The 20,681-nt window shown below is 34.9% G+C and overlaps 1 protein-coding gene across 1 annotated transcript in view; it reads right to left on the bottom strand.

Annotated features, from left to right (window-relative positions):
* Positions 1-20,681, bottom strand: part of CTNNA3 (catenin alpha 3) — an 834,982-nt gene that overhangs the window by 731,482 nt on the left and 82,819 nt on the right. The window lies entirely within an intron of this gene.

Here is a 20,681-nt window from a genome sequence, read left to right as displayed (position 1 = left end):
TATGAGAACATATTTTCCCATTCAAGTGCAACTCATTCAAGTTTGAGAGAACGGCTACATTTTTGCACTTGGCAAAACCTTGAATGACATATATTTGGGGCTAGTTTGAAGGAAAATAGAAAACGTAGGGTAGGCATGGGGATTAGGATACCCCAAAGACAATGATAATCAGACAAAAACCCTTACTACATTGCAAAGGTAGGATATTTAGGAGAAGGCATCAATGTTTTGAAATAAAACATACATATTGATGTGATACACACAAAAAAAGATGGAACTTTGTTCGATGGTAAAGTTAATTTGAATGAGTGGAAGTGTGAGAAATGACTCCTAAAAACAGCTGTGTTGATGACTAGTCATCTGACCTGCAATTTTCTTCTTGATAAATGTTTATTTATTTATTTTTTTGCAAAAGAGAGAGTGGGGGAAGGGCAGAGAGACAGGTAAACAAAGAATCTAAGCAGGCTCCCTGCTCTCAGTGCAGAGCTGGACACAGGACTTAAACTCATGAACTGTGAGATCCTGACCTGAGCTAAAATCAAAAGTCAGATGTTTAATCAACTGAGCCAGCCAGGCACCCCTGACCTGCAAGTTTTAAATTAATCTCTCTACGATTTTGTTCCAGTTTGTGTACGTGAAGCCAGCGGTTCTCAACTAGGGAAGAAGGCCAATTTTCCCAAGGATATTTGGCTTATTTGGCTTGTTATGATAGGAGGAGGGTGGTGCTGTAGCCTCCAGTGGGTGGAGGCCAAGGATGCTGCTAAATATCCAAGAATGCAGAGGCCATTCCTCCACAACGAAGACTTATCTGGCCCTAAAACCAGTAATGCCAATTGTGAGAAACTGTGTCTAAATGGAAACTACACAAAAAGTTTATTATGGGGTAAATAGAGTTCATCATTCTCAGCATGAAAGCAATGTAAATAAATATTTTATTAATATTATTGTTACTGCTTAAGCTTCTTGTCCACCTGAGTTTCGTTTTAATTATAAAGGACTTGTTAGAAAGACAAGATTCATTTTTATAATAGGCTATTGCTTTCTTTTTTGACACCCTCTTTTTTTTCTTTTTCTAATAATTGCCATTTAGCTGCTTTCTTATAATGGATACCCAAAAAAAAAAAAAAGAAAGAAAAAAAGAAAGAAAAAAGAACTACCTCCCCTAAATTTTTTGAAAGAGGTTATGAAACTCAGTGAGATCATCAATTTTTTTTTCTGAAAAAGAATTTGTAGAACATAGATTTAGAAAGTTTTTCTCCCTCAGAGATGTTATTTATAAACATTTATTAGAAGTCTAAAATAAAATTAAAAATACATATGCACAACTCTGGAGGCTAGTTATACTATTCATGCTGAAAACCGATTAGTAGCATGGAGAATTCTTTCCTAAATGTGTCAATGGAGATGAGGTAGCTAAGAGCCAAGGCCATACAATGAATCAGTTCTAAATCCCAGGTCTCCTGATGCCCAGTTTCTAAATTGATTCCTTCCTGTTGATCAAAACATAATATAGCCTACATGACTAATAACCATTCTAAAATAAAAAGTGAATTTTTATTCCCTAAAACTTAGAATGACATTATATTAACAATACCAGAATCAGGGCACATTATTACAAAGCATTTACTTGCTTTTGTAACTGAAATTTATCTGATTTGCCAACACAAAATTTAAAACAAAAACAAAAACAAACCCTGAGCTGACATTTATTAGTGAGTATGTAAGAGTAAACACGTTGTGACAATTCTAAAAAGTTTATTTCATGATTTTTGTTGACATTTATAAAAAATAAAAAAGCAATAACCTAGATGCAGTTCATAGATTTTCTATCATAGTTAATCATTCATGCTTTGCAAATTATTGGTTTGAATTAGTGCAATTGCTACATATAAAAAATGTAAAGTTTCTAAAAGAAAATGAGTAAAATGAAATATTCAGATGGAAATCAGGGAGAGTTACAATAAGGCATTCTTACAAGAATTGTATATTTTTGCCACTGTGAATAAGAACAAAACAAAACTGACCAAGAACAATTTTATATATGCACACGCTTCTCTTTTTACCAAAATTAAAGTGTGGAGTTACTGGAAAACTCACACAGAGTTACTGGAAGCAGCAGAGAACTAGAAGCAATGACACATGGGTCCTTCTGGTCACCATGGCACTCTGAAATGTTGAGTAATTTACTCAGCTTCACTGATTCTTCATTTACCTAACTGAAAATAGTGGGGATGGGGTGGAGAGGCCTGCAATATCCCTCCTAGATCTAAATTTTTATGGTTTTATGAAACTTTGAGCTCAGAATCTTTTGATCTTCATATAGGATCTAGCACTTTTTTTTAATATTTTATTTATTTTTGAGACAGAGAGAGACAGAGCATGAGCAGGGGAGGGGCAAAGAGAGAAGAAGACACAGAATCCGAAGCAGGCTCCAGGCTCTGAGCTGTCAGCACAGAGCCCTACTCAGGGCTTGAATCACAAATGGCGAGATCATGACCTGAGCGGAAGTCGGACGTTTAAGGGACTGAGCCACCCAGGCGCCCCGGATCTAGCACTTTCTAATGTTTGTATTTTTATTTCAGTGAGAGCAATTTATGTTATGACAGAAAAACTAACTCAAATTAGCTGAAATCAATAAGAGGATTCATTGCAGGCACTTGGGTGGCTCAGTAGGTTAAGCCTCTGACTTCGTCTCAGGTCATAATCTCACCGTTAGTGAATTTGAGCCCCTCTTCCCGCTCTGTGCTGACAGCTGGGAGACTGGAGCTTGCCTCTGATTCTGTGTCTCCCTCTCTCTCTGCCCCTTCCCCACTTGCTCTCTGGCTATCTCTCTCTCTCTGAAAAATAAATAAACATAAAAAAAATAAAAATAAGGGGATTCATTGGCCTATCTTCCATAAAGTCTTGGTCACTATTTAGATCTTGTCCCAGGGACACAAAGGGCATCCTCACTACCTGGTTTCTCTCCATCTCTCAACTCTGTTCTATGTCATGTTGGTTTAATCCTCAAACTATACATGGTGATTTCCTGTTGCTCTAAGAACAATTCTCACTTCCAAATTCCAGCAAAAATAAATAAGCCTTTCTTTCTTTGTCTACTGTCCTAGCGAAAATTAGCTTCTTTCTAATTTTATCTAATTAGATAACAGGCCCTTCTCTGAAACAATGACTATAGTTAGGAAAACGTGATACAGTGACTTAAGAAGTGTGAATGGTATGTCTTTTCCTGGAACCAGAGATGAGCTGACTGGGAGCTGCTTGGAGCATCAGGATATCATGAGGTACATTTTGAGGATTAAACCAGTATAGCATAAAAAAGAGCTGAAAGATGGAAATAAACCAAATAATGAATATACTGTTGAAGTCCTTGAAACAATGCCTTCAAGAAGACTAACAATTTATGGAGGGCAAACCCATAAATCCTGTTTATTTTCTTAAACTAATTTAAGTTGGTTTATTTTTCTGCCATAATTAGTACCAATTGAATTAAAAATATTAAAAAGAATTGTTCCTTATAGAGCATTTATATCCTATATTCAGATCAGTAAAATATTTTAAGCTCAAAGAACTCAGTATCTTCAAAATATATGATATACCGTATATTTAATGGGTACTCATAAATATGTACTATTTTATACAATGTAGCAAAGATATAATTAAAAGAAATCTGTACATACTAAGAGAATGTGTATCAAGTAAGAAGAAAGAACTAACGGCACTTTCTTATCTGCAAAATAATACAGGATAACAGAAAGGAAAAAATATAAACACATAAAAGATGCATGGAAGAAGTAAAAAATGATATCTTTCAAAGTTGAAACACTCAAGACATGTATGTTTCTCACTTTATCTTCTTGACTTTCTCTGTTTCTCCTGGTGAGTTTCAATGGGGGAATACCTATCCTAATATAATAATAGCATTTTAAGAAATCTTTAAATTCTCTTTCCCCTCATTCTGTTAGAATGTGAGCTCCATAAATTCAGAGACCTTTGTTTACTAATGTATTTCCTTCATTATTAAATAAGTCCCTCAAATAAATAAGAATATAGTAAAATAATTGTTAAATGAATTACTAACAGGTGACAAAATGAAGAGGCAAGGGGAACATGAACTGTTATTACACTTTCTTCTCACTGATTTTCCACCCTAAAATCCTGAATCACTATTGACAGTCTTTAGTCAGAAATACGTATAACATTGAATAAGCTAGATTTCACAATTCAGAACATAGGGAAGAAAATTATCTTCTAGAAACTTATATTGTAATGAAAGAGGATGGGCTATATTTTATTTTTTGGAGATTCACATATTTCATAATTAGTGGAAGTTAAAGTAAATGAAACTGAGGCTTATAATACCATAGAGTTTGTAGAATAAGCTCCTTAAATGTGTTGAAATGTTTAGATTTGTTGAACTTGGAAGGGAGAAGGAAGAGAAATTTTTATCAAATATGAATTAAGAAACTATTCTGGGGATAAAAAATGATAAAAAGAAACAAATAGGTGATAGAATAAAAGTTTTATATATGCATACATATATATACACACATATACATACATATATACATATATATGTATATGTATATGTGTGTATATATGTATATGTATATGTATATGTATATGTATATGTATATGTATATGTATATGTATATGTAGGATCTCATAGGAGATTCCTACAACTGCTTTTTGTCCCCATCCCTGGTATAGAGGCCCACAGGGGAATAGGACTTCATGGCAGGACAGCACAAGGGATGTCTCTTAGACATCGGTGTGAAGAAAAAACAGAAAGTATGTCCATGAGTACCATCAAATCATGTCACTTTTTTAATCAATAACAACCACCAGCTTCCAATGGGTTTTAGAATCAAACCCAAATGTTTCCCCTTCATCATCATCACCCATTGCCTTTACTATATTTCAGCCAACCAGCCTTCTTTCTTACCTCATATCCATCACGATTGTTTTCATCTATGAGATTTTTGCATGGTGTTGTTCCCACTCCTTGGAATGCTGTCTTCCCTCTTCCCTCAATATTCCCATCACTAGTTTTCTTTACTCAGGTCTCAAAGCAAATGTTACCTTCTCAGAGGGGACTTTTCTGACACCACCTACAGTAGCATACTCACCAGTTACTTTGCATCACCTAGCCTGCTTATTTCCCTCATCTGACCAGAAAGCTTGCCTGTTCATTTATCTTTTAGCTGTACTATCTACATTTTCTAAAATACAAAACTTATGACACCAAGGGCTAGGGGAGCCTGGATGGCTCAGTCGGTTAAGAAACTGACTCTTGATTTTGGCTCAGGTTATGATCTCACTATCATGAGACTGAGCCCTGTGTTGGGCTCTATGCTGAGTGTGGGGCCTCCTTGGGATTCTTTCTCTCTCCCTCTGTCTCTGACCCTCCCCCAAACATGGGCATGCAGCCTCTCTCTCAAAAATAAATACATAAACTTAAAAATAAAAAGACCAAGGGCTAAAGGCCCATTTTCTGTAATAAACCTGATACCTAGAAGACTGCCTGGCACATAGCAGTAAATCAATCGTTAATAATGGAAAAATATATTATTTTAAAGGACTTTTTTGGTCTAGATAAACTGTCACATAAAGCTCTCTCCAAAACTAGGGATTCAAAGGAAAGGATTAATCCATGAAAAATTGCCTTGTATGGTTCCACTCCAAGTATGTTTACTTCCTATTACTATTACTATTAATATAAAGAAAAGAAAATTTAAAGATGTGATATAAATTAGAGCATATCAAAATACTGTGGTCAGTTTTCCAGGGGCCTGGGTGACCTTGGAACAGTTTCAAAAAATTGACTATGTAAACATCCCAAAACTCTTTGACATAATGATGACACTGAATGTCACCTTACTTCTTAATGAGGAGTTCAATAATTTTCTAGAGCATAAATAACAAGTGGAATAAACTAATAAGACAGTAGCTGCTATTACCAAAAATTAATAAGAAGACCAATAAAAGAGAATGCAACAAGACTACATGGGAGAGGGGAAAAAATGAGAAGGTAAGTATCTTGACACAGGTGAGGTTTCATAGGATTTCTAACACTTGCGACCTAGTCCCACAAGCACAATAGAAAGGACACAGAAGGCAAAATCCTATAGGCCTGCATTTCCTTAGCATTGTTTTAAACCTTTCAGAAATTAAAAAAAAAAAAAAAAACACAAGAGAATAGCAATGAAGCTTCAGAGAATAATAGGGCAAGGCTGATGAGTATTAGGCCTAGGGAAATGTGTACAAGGCAAATTAGACAAAAGTGCCTTAAAGCTTTATAAACCATCATTCCAAAATAAAGACTATGAGGTGTGCATGTGAACATGCATGTACATCTGTGGATATGCATATGTAGGTACATGTTCTCAGTCACATGTTAAATGTGACTGAGAGTTCGTCGGTGGTGACTCCAGAAATAGGTTGTGGGAAGGACTTGGGTACAGGCTACATTCTAATAAACTTTATTTATGGTACTTTTGAATTCTGAATTTCATATAATTTTTATGTGTCACAAAATAGTATTCTTTTTCATATTTTTTCAACCATTTAAAAAGATATAAAAGCTACTCTTAGGCTGTAAGACAGACCAAAACAGGTGAAGAGCTTAGCAGGCCATAGCTTGCTTCAGCTATAAAACAATAGCATCCCAAAATGTATACCTTTGAATTTCAAGGGATCACGAAGAGACAAAGCACAATGGTTTTTGAGGGCAATAGGGAAGGAATAGCTTCTTACTCTGATTTCCAACAATAGAAAATGTTACTTTTAAATTTGGTATTTTCTTCTGGGCCTCCTTGGAAATTATCTGAAATTCCTTTCAGAATTAATTCACTATTAATGTACACAGATTTTTTTTTCAGTGTGAGAATTCTTCACTAAAGTGATTTTATTTGGGGTGTTAGGGTCCCTGGGTGGCTCAGTCAGTTGAGCGTCTGACTCTTGATTTTGGCTCAGGTCATGATTCCAAGTTTGTGGATTGAGCCCTGTGTTGGGCTCAGCGCTGAGCATGGAGCCTGCTTAGGATTCTCTCCCTCTCCCTCAGCTCCTCTCCTGCTCGCACTCTCTCTCTCAAATAAATAAATAAATAATAATGATAAACAAAAGGTGGTTTTATTTTTAACTGAGGCAATAAAGTACATTTGACTATTTACTAACTACAAAATATATAACTGCGGAAAGGCCTATGCCACCTAAAGTAACTGACTAATATGTTATCTTAAAATGTTTGGATATCTCAATGCTATTGAAAAAAATGCCAGAAATATTTCAAGGGATTTCTTTTCCTTTCCACAAGAGCAAATTTAATAGATTGCTATGTAAAGCTGGACACATCATCTGTTCTTCTTCAAACGGGAAATACTCCTGCCTCACTGGCACTATGGCTGGGAGAAAAAAATAAGCAAGGGTAGGATTCTTTGGCAAACCTGGGTTTTGCTGCTTAGGAGGTATGTGTTTCCTTGGGCAAAATGGAGCCTTAGTTTTATCTCTGCTGAAAACTGGACCCTAGCTCCCTCACTTATAAAACAGAAACAGAAATTCCTACTTCCCAGAGGAAATGAGATGTTTAAATGAAGTTAAATAAAATGAGAAACTATGTGTAACGTTCACATAACTAGTACAATGTGCAGAATCTATTATTATCTTCAAACAGCCTCTATGATACAAGTAGGAATAGGTACAGCTTGACCCAGCTGTTACATGGCGGTATTCCTGTAACAAAAGTCTTTCCCAGAATTTGTTTCAAGGAAAGAAGTGATCCTGTAACACATGTATGGAGATAGAAAGACACAAGAAGGCAAATATGGATTTTTTTTCTTTAATATTATTATTGTTCCATCTGATCTTAAAACCTAGATTCCTACTTTAAAATTCATGACTAATTCAAACAGGAAATTCAAACTAATTCAAACATGAAACAGGACAGGTTTCCAGTTCTTTAGAGAACCAATGCAATGCAAGTCCTGGGGACATTTTGAGTAGTTCAAAACTAATAATAGTTTGGCCCACACAACAACAGGGTGAAAGAAAAATGGGGCAATTAAGAATATCTTTTTCGAAATAGTTTTCAAGCATTCTTATTCCAAAATAGAGCAGTATCCTTGCCAGAACTCCAGGTCATTAAGAAGATGCCACTGTCACATATTAAACATGGCCACTTCTGAACTATGTCTATAAAGATAATTAACAACTGTGTGACATTTTTGAAATGTCAGGTACAACAAAGGCAAACAATTTTATCAAAATGCAAATCATCCTTTTAGCATAAAATACAATAATAATTATATGAATTTCACTTCAATTTTTAAGTCTAAAAAGCAATATTTGGTGAGTTTTCTAAACTTTTTTTTAGATACCATTAGTATTTCAACAACTGACTTCTTCCATTTTATAATAAAGAAATGTTATCCACTATATCACTTTCCAGCCTTTCTGATAGGCATATACTCATGTCAGAAGGAGATGGAAAAACTAAAATATAATATCTCATTATAGACTATCCACTGTTCAAGCCTTCAGGCTGGCAATATGTATTTAAATAATATGTCATAAAAACCTCTTGGTACATAATGATATAATAAATATGAGAACGCCTCTAAGGCTAACTAACTTATTTTCCCAATTGTTAGGTTACTCCCTGCTATGATCCTATCACCAAGTGAAATTTTAGGCATATTCCTTTGGGCAGAAGAAATAGTGATAAGAAAAAATATTACTAATTCTGGTTGGAATGAAAAAAAAAACAGTCTCTTACATCTACAACGTTCTTTGTGGGTCAGATTTTTCTCTGTTTAGGTCAACTCAACTATAAAATTCTCAGTGACTTTTTTTAATGTTCAATCTTCCAAGATACCTAGGCAAAATTATTTTTAAAAAGTTGCCCATCCACAAAGTATACCTAAGGAAACTAAGATTTCATTCACTGAATTTAAAAGTGAAAACAAAAATCTTCCTATCAGAAGAAATGTCATCTTTTCACACACAGGCACACACACACGCACACACACACACACACACACACACACAGAAATTTTGACATCAGAAAACAAAACTTATCTTCATTAGTCAGATGGATATCTGGGGAAATTGTATTGGGGTATTGGAAAAATTGTATTGGAAAAACAAATGCTAGGAAAGTCATTACATGCAACACACAAGTACACATACACACACACCCCAAATAAATTAATCTTCAGAAAAAATTATATACACAAACATCCATACACAGAATATGATGAGTATGTATGTGCATATACATATTTGTTTATCAAGCCCTGGAAAATTACTTTAAAGTAGTAGTTTAAGCAAAATGGCAGTAAATAAGAAGCATCCTATGTTGCTAATAGTTTGGATTTGCAATACTGTCAAAAAATCACAAGCTTTAAAAATGCCCAATGAACTTCTCTATGAATTTTATTATGGGTATTAATTAAAATGTTTTAAGCTTTCTAAAAGTTGTATTCCCAGTAAATGAAAAGACATTGTCCTGAGACTACCTCTTCAAAGTAGTTTTCAAGGATTTGTGAAAGAATATTGTGGGCAATAAATTAAAACAGGACAAGAGAGCTGAGTATATAAACTCTGCTAACATATCATGGTTCTTTGGTTCCAATCACATCATAAACATTGCTAGACTGCCTCAGGCCTATAATTCATTTAAAATAATGTTTTTGTGTTTATAAACCATTTACTCTTTTATAATATAACAGATTGTGGAGTTTCAGGTGACTATTTTGACTGCCATTCAAGGAAATGGGCTTCTGATTTTGAAAAAGGAGATATATAGATTCCACCTCTTTTTTTTTCCCACACCAGAATGAAGTTTTAGTAGTAGTTTTATTTTTAATAACCAGAACTCAGTATATGTAGACATTCTCTTAAAGGTATTCATATGATATTATACATGGAAAACCCAATAGACTCCACCAGAAATCTGCTAGAACTGATACATGAATTTAGCAAAGTTGCAGGATACAAAATTAATGTACAGAAATCAGTTGCATTCTTATACAATAATAATGAAGCAACAGAAAGACAAGTAAAGAAACTGATCCCATTCACAATTGCACCAAGAATCATAAAATACCTAGGAATAAACCTAACCAAAGATGTAAAAGATCTGTATGCTGAAAACTATAGAAAGCCTATGAAGGAAATTGAAGCAGATACAAAGAAATGGAAAAACATTCCATGATCATGGATTGGAAGAATAAATATTGTTGAAATGTCAATACTACCCAAATCAATCTACACATTCAATGCAATCCCAATCAAAATTGCACCAGCATCCTTCTCAAAGCTAGAACAAGCAATCCTAAAATTTGTATGGAACCACAAAAGACCCCGAATAGCCAAAGTAATATTGAAGAAGACCAAAGCGGGAGGCATCACAATCCCAGACTTTAGCCTCTGCTGCAAAGCTGTGATCATCAAAACAGAATGGTTTTGGCACAAAAACAGACACATAGATCAATGGAATAGAATAGAGACTCCAGAATTGGACCCACAAAAGTATGGCCAACTAATCTTTGACAAAGCAGGAAAGAATATCCAATGGAAAAAAGACAGTCTCTTTAACAAATGGTGCTGGGAGAACTGGACAGCAACATGCAAAAGAATGAAACTAGACTACTTTCTTACACCATTCACAAAAATAAACTCAAAATGGATAAGGAACCTGAATGTGAGACAGGAAACCATCAAAACCCTAGAGAAAAAAGCAGGAAAAAAACCTCTCCGACCTCAGCCACAGCAATTTCTTACTTAACACATCTCCAAAGGCAAGGGAATTAAAAGCAAAAATGAACTATTGGGACCTCATGAAGATAAAAACTTCTGCACAAAGGAAACAATCAACAAAACTAAAAGACAACCTATGGAATGGGAAAAGATATTTGCAAATGACGTATCAGACAAAGGGCTAGTATCCAAAATCTATAAAGAACTCACCAATTTCCACACCCAAAAAACAAATAATCCAGTGAAGAAATGGGCAGAAAACATGAATAGACACTTCTCTAAAGAAGACATCCAGATGGCCAACAGGCACATGAAAAGATGCTCAATGTCACTCCTCATCAGGGAAATACAAATCAATACACCCACATCAGGGAAATACACCTCACGCCAGTCAGAGTGACTAAAATGAACAAATCAGGAGACTACAGATGCTGGAGAGGATGTGAAGAAATGGGAACTCTCTTGCACTGTTGGTGGGAATGCAAAATTGTGCAGCCACTCTGGAAAACAGTGTGGAGGTTCCTCAAAAAATTAAAAATAGACCTACCCTATGACCCACCAACAGCACTGCTAGGAATTTATCCAAGGGATACAGGAGCGCTGATGCATAGGGGCACTTGTACCCCAATGTTTATAGCAGCACTTTCAACAATAGCCAAATTATGGAAAGAGCCTAAACATCCATCAACTGATGAATGGATAAAGAAATTGTGGTTTATGTACACAATGGAATACTACTTGGCAATGAGAAAGAATGAAATATGGCCTTTTGTAGCAATGTGGATGGAACTGGAGAGTGTTATGCTAAGTGAAATAAGTCACACAGAGAAAGACAGATACCATATGTTTTCACTCTTATGTGGATCCTGAGAAACTTAACAGGAGACCATGGGGGAGGGAAAGGGAAAAAAAAAAAATAACAAGGTTAGAGAGGAAGGGAGCCACACCATAAGAGACTCTTAAAAACTGAGAATAAACTGAGGGTTGATGGGGCTGGGAGGAGGGGAAAGTGGGTTATGGGCATTGAGGAGGACACCTGTTGGGATAAGCACTGGATGTTGTATGGAAACCAATTTGACAATAAGTTTCACATTTTAAAAAAAGATGTTCATATAGTTCTTAATATAAAATCTTCCAGATGTAAGACCCATACTAAAAGAGAAGGAACCTAGCAAGAATTGAGCTTTTCATCTAATGTAATATTTTTCTCTCTAAGTGCTGCAGGAAGTTATGCTAAGAAATGGTGCTCCTATTAACATGGCCATCCCACTTCTGAATGAGACTTTATTCTTGGCAAATTTAGCCAAGAACATAATCCAATCTTATAATGTCTATGTGTTCTTATTCCTTCAATCTATCACCTACCTAATATACCTGTAGGGGGCAGCAAAAGTGAGGTATGAAATGCCTGTGGCACCAGTTATTAAAAATGTTAAGTAGCATTTCATATGGTGGTAGACATTTCATATGGTGGTGGAATGGGAAGATTCTTAAGATTCATAATTCTCATCTGTATCACAAATGTATCATTCTCAGAAAATTAAACTGTACTGAAGTAATGGAAGAAATTGTCCAGAAACAGCAAAAGTAGTTCACCTAAGATGCAAAATCTTATGACAAAATGAAACCCTGAATTAACAAACAGATGTGTACTGATATCAGGCCCTAAAGCCTGTATTGCAGAGAAATAAAATATGAAGCAGAAACTTGGAGATAGAACCACTGCATTAAATTCATGATTGCATTAGCTTAAAAAGAAAAAAAAATGCACAGGAGATAAAGAAACACATCTAGGAAATTCATCAAGATTTACGCTTCAAGCGATGTACTGATATCTGTAGAATATCAAGATATAAGGACATAATAAAAGCATTATTATTCTGTTGGATCATTTTGAGAATTCCATTTGTTTTAAAATCACATAAAAATTAACTGGATTGGCTTTAAATAGCAGAAGGATATATTCTCATACTTCATGTGTATGTGTTGTGTATGTCTATACACACATATGTATACATACACAATCACACACATAATGTACCCTATACACAATACCCAGATACATTTTGTGTATAGAGTATATACAGAAACCCATTTGAAAACACCAGCTACTCTTCTAAACCACTTTGAACCACACAGTGAGAACCAAACCAAGATGATAGGCTTGAATTTGATGTCAGCATGGAAGTATATTTCAGGATACCTCTACTTCAAATCCTTATTAAACTGAAACCTGTATCTTAGTGATCTACAACGGAAACTATTTCCTGCTGCAGTGCTAGAGATGCAGCAGTGAGCAAAAATTGAGTCAGCTAGGTTATCAGGCCAGCCTGACGGTAATCATGTCAGAGGCAAGTTAGAAAACATTCAGGGAGAACACATATGAGACAGGGCAACTTCGTGCCTAGAAACCATGGCCAATGCCTCTTAGATAAATTTCAAAAGGCTGGTAACTTTAAGCTAAACAGTCTATAAAATGATCTGTAAAACCATATTGAAAAATTATGATGAAAAATAAATACTATACATAAAAAGTCCTAGAATATATTACTTTACTTTCAGATGAAAATTCTACCTCAGATTGAACGTTCAAATGGTAAGGAGGTTATCAGGCAGTATGAATCCATATCGTTTTCTTGCTGATGTTTGTGCTGTGCTGGGACAGGATGGCTTTGATTTCTTTTAAATGTATATGATTCTAAATTGACTGTAGCAGTGAAAAGATATGCCCTAGTATAAATTGTGCATTTTGCAAGCTACACCTTGTACTTTCGCACCTTACAAAATAAATATTATGAACCCTAAATGAACATTAGGAATATTATTTACCTAATTCTGTACTTGTGATCTAGAACACATCATTTTGTGCTGGAGCAGAAACCATATATATATCTCAGGCTTGGAGAAAGTTATATAATGCCCTTTTATGGCATATGATGTAGCTTATTAATGGCATTCCTCATTTTGTTACTTTTATTTTTCTGCTTTATCATATTTTATTATATTTTTAATAGTTTTATTGAGGTATAACTGGCATAAAATAAAATTTTCATATTTAAGGTATACAATTTGACACACAAAGTACATTATTTTATATTTATAATTTACATTTTTGATCCATATAGATTTTAGGAAGTCTTTTTAATTTCTGCAAAAATGCTGACTGGGATTTTGGATCAAACTGCATTAAATCTATAGGTTGGTCTGGGAAGAACAAACATTTTAACATTATTAAATCTTCTAACCAATTAATATCTCAATTTATTTACATTTTATTAATTCCTCTTCACAATGTTATATAGTTTTCTATGTATAGACCTTGCTAACTTGTCAGATTTAAGTTTCATATCTTATATTATTTTTTCTTTAAGTATTTATTTAAATTCAAATTAGTTAACATATAGTGTAGTATTAGTTTTAGGGGTAGAATTTAGTGATTCATCACTTGTATATAACACACAGTGCAAATATTTTTATATTATTATAAATGGTTTTATTGTTTTAAGTTTTCCTAATTTCCTTTGATAGTATAAATACAACTGATTTTTGTATATTGGTCTTGTATCCTGAAACCTTGCGAAACTGTCTTTAGTTGTAATATGTAATACTAATAGATTTTATCATATTTTCCATATATATATGTTTATGTCATTTACAAAGCTTTACTTCTTCCTTTCCAATCCAGAGGTGTTGTCATTCTTTTCCTTGCTGTATTTCATTAGGTAGAACCTCTGGTATAATGTTGAATAAAAGTGGTAAGAATGAGATCCTTGCCTTGTTTTCTTTCTTAGAAAGCATCCAGTCTTTCAGCATTAATGTTTGCTGTAGGCTTTTCATGGATGCGTCTTATCCGGTTGAAGACGTTTCTTTCCATGCCTAGTTTTCTGATAGTTTTTATCAAAGATGGATGTTGAATTTAGTCTTCATGTTTTTTTGAGATAATCGTATACATTTTTTTCTTTTTTAGTTTTTTAATATGGTGAACTTACACTGAATGTTTTCATATAAACCAACATTGTATTCTTAAAATAAATTTTGTCATATTGTATTAGCCTTTTTAGATACTTTTGGATTAGTCTATATTTAAAAAAATAAATATGTAGGGAACATGGGGAGATGGAAGGGTAGGAGGATCCTCACTTCACCCCATGGATACATCTAGATAAAAACCACATCAGTGCAACTAACCCAGACAATGAACCAAAGACTAGCAGAACAGACTCTCCACAGTTAATCATAGAGAAGAGGTCACACTGAAAATAGTAGGAAGGCCAGAGTTCTGGTCAGGAAGCAAACTAACTGAAGAGACTAACCATAAATGGGAGGGACTCCACAAACATGGAGGAGGGAGATGAATGGAACCACATCAAGCACCCCAGAAATAAAGGAAAGGCAACAGGAAGAGGAATCTCCATAACATTTGGCTTTGAAAGCCAGAAGGGCTTACCTTCATGAGTTTTTACAATCAGTGGGACTTAATACTAGGAACTTTAGAAATCAGAAGCTAGCTCTGGAAGAGCCAGAAGGCAATAAGAAACTGAGTCCCCACCCTTAAAGAGACAGCATAAAAAGCTACCTCTCTAAGATACAGCATAGAAGCAGCAATTTGAAAAGTGTCTAGGGTATACAGGAAGGAGATTTATTTACTAATCTCAGAACATGTAATGAAGGGGCAGGTATCTTTAGGAGACTTCTCCAAGAACAAAAAACTGGAGGGTACCATTTCTCTCCTCAGCTTAGATACCTGGATACTTGTGGAAAACAGCTTAAACACTTTCAAGATAGCTTATTAACACTGAACACCATGCCTCTGCATTCTCCTGTAGACTTGCCCCACCCAACCCACCCACTCATTCAGAGTCCCTCCAAAGCATCTCTGGCCATATCTCATCCTGCAAGTAGCCCCAAACAGTGACCAGAACTACTCCAAACTGACTCTTGTCTTGGGGAGACAGGAAAATAATGACATACACCAGTTTGCTTGTAGTCCCAGAAGTGGGCTGAGGGCAGACATCTGATGTGACTGCTAGCCCCACCCACTAACAAAAACATCACAGAGGGAAGCCCAAGGAGAGAGCCTATAGTTCAGGGCCACTGCAACCATCAAAAACATACTGTGAACAGACATCTGGTCTGACTACAGGCCCCATCCACCAATAAAATCCTCAGAGGAAAACACAGGGAAAGTGCTCCACAGTCCTGGCAAACAAGTTGAGGGCAAGCATCTTTTCTGACTCAACTACAAGTCCAAGGTGACTCTCACTGGCTTCTTAACAAAACAAGGACCAAACATTGCCCACAACAGGAGAGAGGACTACTGCACCCCACAGAACTGAAGGCAAATGTGGCTCAACCACAACAATAGGACACACAACACACATGAGAGACACCCTAAAGTGCCTGGTTCTGATGAACAGGGGACACTGCAATACAGGGAACCACAGGAGTTTTTCATAAGGCCACTACTTTCAAGATAAGGAGACATAGCTGACTTTCCTAATACATAGAAACAAACACAGAGAGTTGCACAAAATGAGAAGACAAAGAAATATGTCCCAAATAAATTAACAGAACAAAAATCACAGCAAGAGAGCTAAATAAAACAGAGATAAGCACTATTTCTGATAGAGAATTCAAAGTAATGGTCATAAAGTTACCTACTGGACTTGGAAAAAGTTTGGAGGATTTCAGTGAGATATTTAACAAAGAAACAGAAATGTAAAAGAGAACAATCAGAGGTGAATAGCTCGAGAAGTGAAATTAAAAATACACTAGAGGAGGAGTGCCTGGGTGGCTCAGTTGGTTGGGCATCTGATTTTGGCTCAGGTATGATCTCATGGTTTGTGAGTTCGAGCCTCGTGTCAGGCTCTGTGCTGACAGCTCAGCCTGGAGCCTGTTTCAGATTCTGTGTCTCCCTCTTTTTCTGTTCCTTCCCCGCTCATGCTTTGTCTCTGTCTCTCTCAAAAATAAACAAACATTTTGGGGTGCCTGGGTGGCTCAGTCGGTTGAGCATCCGACTTCGGCTTGGGTCATGATCTCACAGTTCATAAGTTTGAGCCCTGCGTCGGGCTCTGTGCTGACAGCTCAGAGCCTGGAGCCTGCTTCAGATTCTGTGTCTTCCTCTCTCTCTGCTCCTCCCCGCTCATGCTCTGTTTCTCTCTCTCCTTCAAAAATAAATAAAAACATTAAAAAAAATAATAAATAAATAAATAAACATTTAAAAAATACACTAGAGGAAATCAATAGTAGACTACAGAAAGCAGAAGAACAGACAAGTGAGCTGTAAAACACAGTAATAGGAAAAAAACAAGATAAACAAGAAAAAGAAAAAAAAGAATAATTAAAAATGAGAATAAGTTAAGGGAACTCAGTGACATCATGAAGCATAATAACATTTACCTTATAGGAATGCCAGAAGGAAAGGAGAGAGAAAAGGGAGCTGAAATTTTATTTGAAAAAAAATGATAGCGAAAAACTCCTCTAATCTAAACAAGGAAACAGACACCCAGATCCAGGAGGCACAGAGACCCACCAAGAAAATCTACACAAGGAGGTCTATAGCAAGCTACATAATAATTAAAATGGCAAAAACGAGTGATAAGAAATAATCTCAAAAGCAGTTATGTAAAAGAAAACAATTACGTACAAGGAAAAACCCAAAGGCTATCAGCTGACTTTTCAGCAAAAACATTGCAGGCCAAAAAGGATGAGCATGCTATACCCAAAGTGCTAAAACATAAAAAAATAAACAAAAATATCGGCCAAGAATACTCTATCCAGCAAGCCTGTCATTCACAATAGAAAGAAAGATAAGAGTTTCCAAGACAAACAAAAGTGAAAAGAATTAATGACCACTAAACTAGCCCTACAAAATATTTAAAGGGACTCTGAGTAGAAAAGAAAGACCATAAGTAAGAGTAAGAAAAGTAGGTAGCACAAAGCAGTAAAAATAAATATATCTGTAAAAACCAAAGGGCTGACAAAATAAAAGGATGTAAAGTATGACACCATACTGGGTGAGGGGTAGGAATAAAGACTGAGTTCAAACTTTAAGTGACCATCACCTTAATATAGACTGCTATATGCAGAAGATGTTATACACAAACCTAATGATAACCACAAATCAAAAACCAGTAATAGATATGCAAAGGACAAAGAGAAGGAATCCAAGTATATCACTAGGAAAGCCAACGAATTGTGAGAGAAAAGGGCAAGGGATGAAAAAGAAAACTATAAAAACGACCATAAAACAAGTAACATAATGGCAATAAATACAGACATCAAGAATGACTTTGAATGTAAATGGTCTACATGCACTAATCAAAAGACATAGAGTGATGGAATGGATAAAAAAGAAGAAAGAGAGGAAGAAGAAAGAAGAAGAAGAAGAAGAAGAAGACGACAAAGAAGAAGACCCATATACATGTTTCCTACAGGAGACTCATTTCAGGCCTAAAGACACATGCAGATTGAAAATGAAGGGATGGAGAAACATTTATCATGCAAATGAAGGTCATTAAGAAAGACAAGGTAACAATATTTATATTAGACAAAATAGATTAAAACAAACAGACAAAGAAGGACACTATATAATCATAAATATAACAATCCAACAAGAAGATGCAGCAATTGTAAATATTTATGCATCCAACATGGGAGTATTCAAATATATAAATACATAATAATTAAAATACATAAAAGAGTTAATAACAAACATAAAGGAAGTAAGCAGCAGTAATAGTTATAGTCAAGGACTTTAACATCCCACTTACATAAGTGCACAGATCATTCAAACAGGAAATCAACAAGGAAACACTGGCTTTGAATGACACACTGGAACAGATTGATCTAATACATATATTAGAACATTCTGTCCTAAAACAACAGTATACACATTCTTTTCAAGTGCACATGGGACATTATCTAGAATAGATCAAATAATTAGGCCACAAAACAAGTCTCAACCAATTCAAAAAAATCAAAGTCATGCCATGCATCTTTTCTGGCAACAATGCTATAAAACTAGAAATCAACCACAAGAAGAAAAATCTGGAAAGAGCATAAATATATGGAGGTTAAAAAACATCCTATGAAACAATAAATGAGCCAACCAAGAAATCAAAGAATACAGAGAGGAAAAGAAAATGAAAACACAAGGTCCAAAATCTTTGGGATGCAGCAAAAGTGGTTCTAAGAGAGAAATTTATAGTAATACAGGTTTACCTCAAAAAGCAAGAAAAATCTCAAATAAACAACCTAACCTTATACCTAAAGGAGCTAGAAAAAAGAAGAACAAACAAAGCCCAAAGCCAGTAGAAGGGAGAAAATAATAAAGATTATAGCAGACATAAATGAAATAGAGGACAGAAAAAAATACCAAGGATTATAAGAGAATATTATGAAAAAGTATATGCAGGTAAATTGGGCAACCTAGAAAAAAAAGATGAATAAATTCCTAGAAACATACAATCTTTCAAAAATGAGGGAGAAATAGAAAATTTGAACAGACCAAGTACTAACAATGAAATTGAATCAGTAATAACATAAACAAACTAAAGTCCAGGACCAGACTACTTCACAAGTCAAATATACCAAACATTTAAAGAAGTGTTAATGACAATTTTTCTCAAACTATTCCAAAAAATAGAAGAGGAAGGAAATTCATAATATGAGGCCAACTTACCTGACACCAAAACCAGAAAAAGACACAATAGCAACAACAAAAAAATAGAACTACAAGCCAATATCTCTGATGGACATAAATGCAAAAATCCTCAAGTACCTATTAGTAAACCAAATGTAACAATACATTAAAAATATCATTCACCATGATCAAATGGGATTTACTCAAGGGATGAAAATTTGGAAATCAATCAATATGATACGTCACATTCACAGGAGAAAGGATAAAAACCACACGATTACTTCAATAGACCCAAAAAAGCATTCGACAAAGCACAACATAAATTGATCATAAAAACTCTCAACAAACTAGGTTTAGAGGAAACATACCTCAACATAATAAAGGCCATGTGTGGAAAACACAAAGCTAATGTCATATTCAATGGTGAAAACTAAACTTTTCCTCTAAGCTCAAGAACAAGACAAGAATGTCCCCTCTCCCCACTTTTTTACAACATAGAACTGGAAGTCCTAGCCACAGCAGTCAGACAATAAAAAGGAAATAAAAGACATCCAAATTGGTAAGAAAGAAGAAAAATTTTCACTATTTGCAGATACTATAAACAGAAAACCCTAAAGACTCCTCCAAAGACACTAGAACTAATAAATGAGTTCAGTAAAGCCATCAATATAAAATCAATGTACAAAAATCAATTGCATTTCTATACACTACTAATGAAGTGGCGGAAAGAGAAATTAAGAAAAAAATCCTGTTTACAATTGTACCAAAAAGAATCAAATACCTAGGAATAAACTTCACCAGGGAGGTGAAAGACCTGTGCTCTGAAAACTATAAAAACATTTATGAAAGAAATTAAAGATGATACAAATGGAAAGATATTTCATCTTAATGGATTGAGAGAACCAATATTGTTAAAATGTCCATACCACCTGGAGCAATTCACATACTACCAAATGTAATCCCTATTAAATCTACACACTACTTAATGCAATCCTTATCAAAATACAACAGCATTTTTCACAGAACTAGAATAAAAAAAAATCCTAAAATTTGTATGGGAACATAAAAGACCTGAAAGGTGAAAGCAATCTTGAAAAAGAAGAACAAAACTGAAGGTACCATAATTCCGGATTTCAAAATATAGTACAAATCTGTAGTAATCAAAACAGTATGGTACCTGCACAAAAATAGACACATAGATCAATGGAACAGAATAGATAGCCCAGATATAAACCCATAATTGTATGGCCAGTTAATCTATGACAAAGGAAGCAAAAATAAA

This window comes from Lynx canadensis, chromosome D2 (genome assembly GCF_007474595.2).
Source record: "Lynx canadensis isolate LIC74 chromosome D2, mLynCan4.pri.v2, whole genome shotgun sequence".
In the NCBI taxonomy this organism is placed as follows: domain Eukaryota; kingdom Metazoa; phylum Chordata; class Mammalia; order Carnivora; family Felidae; genus Lynx; species Lynx canadensis.
This window is presented reverse-complemented; position numbering and strand designations above follow the sequence as displayed.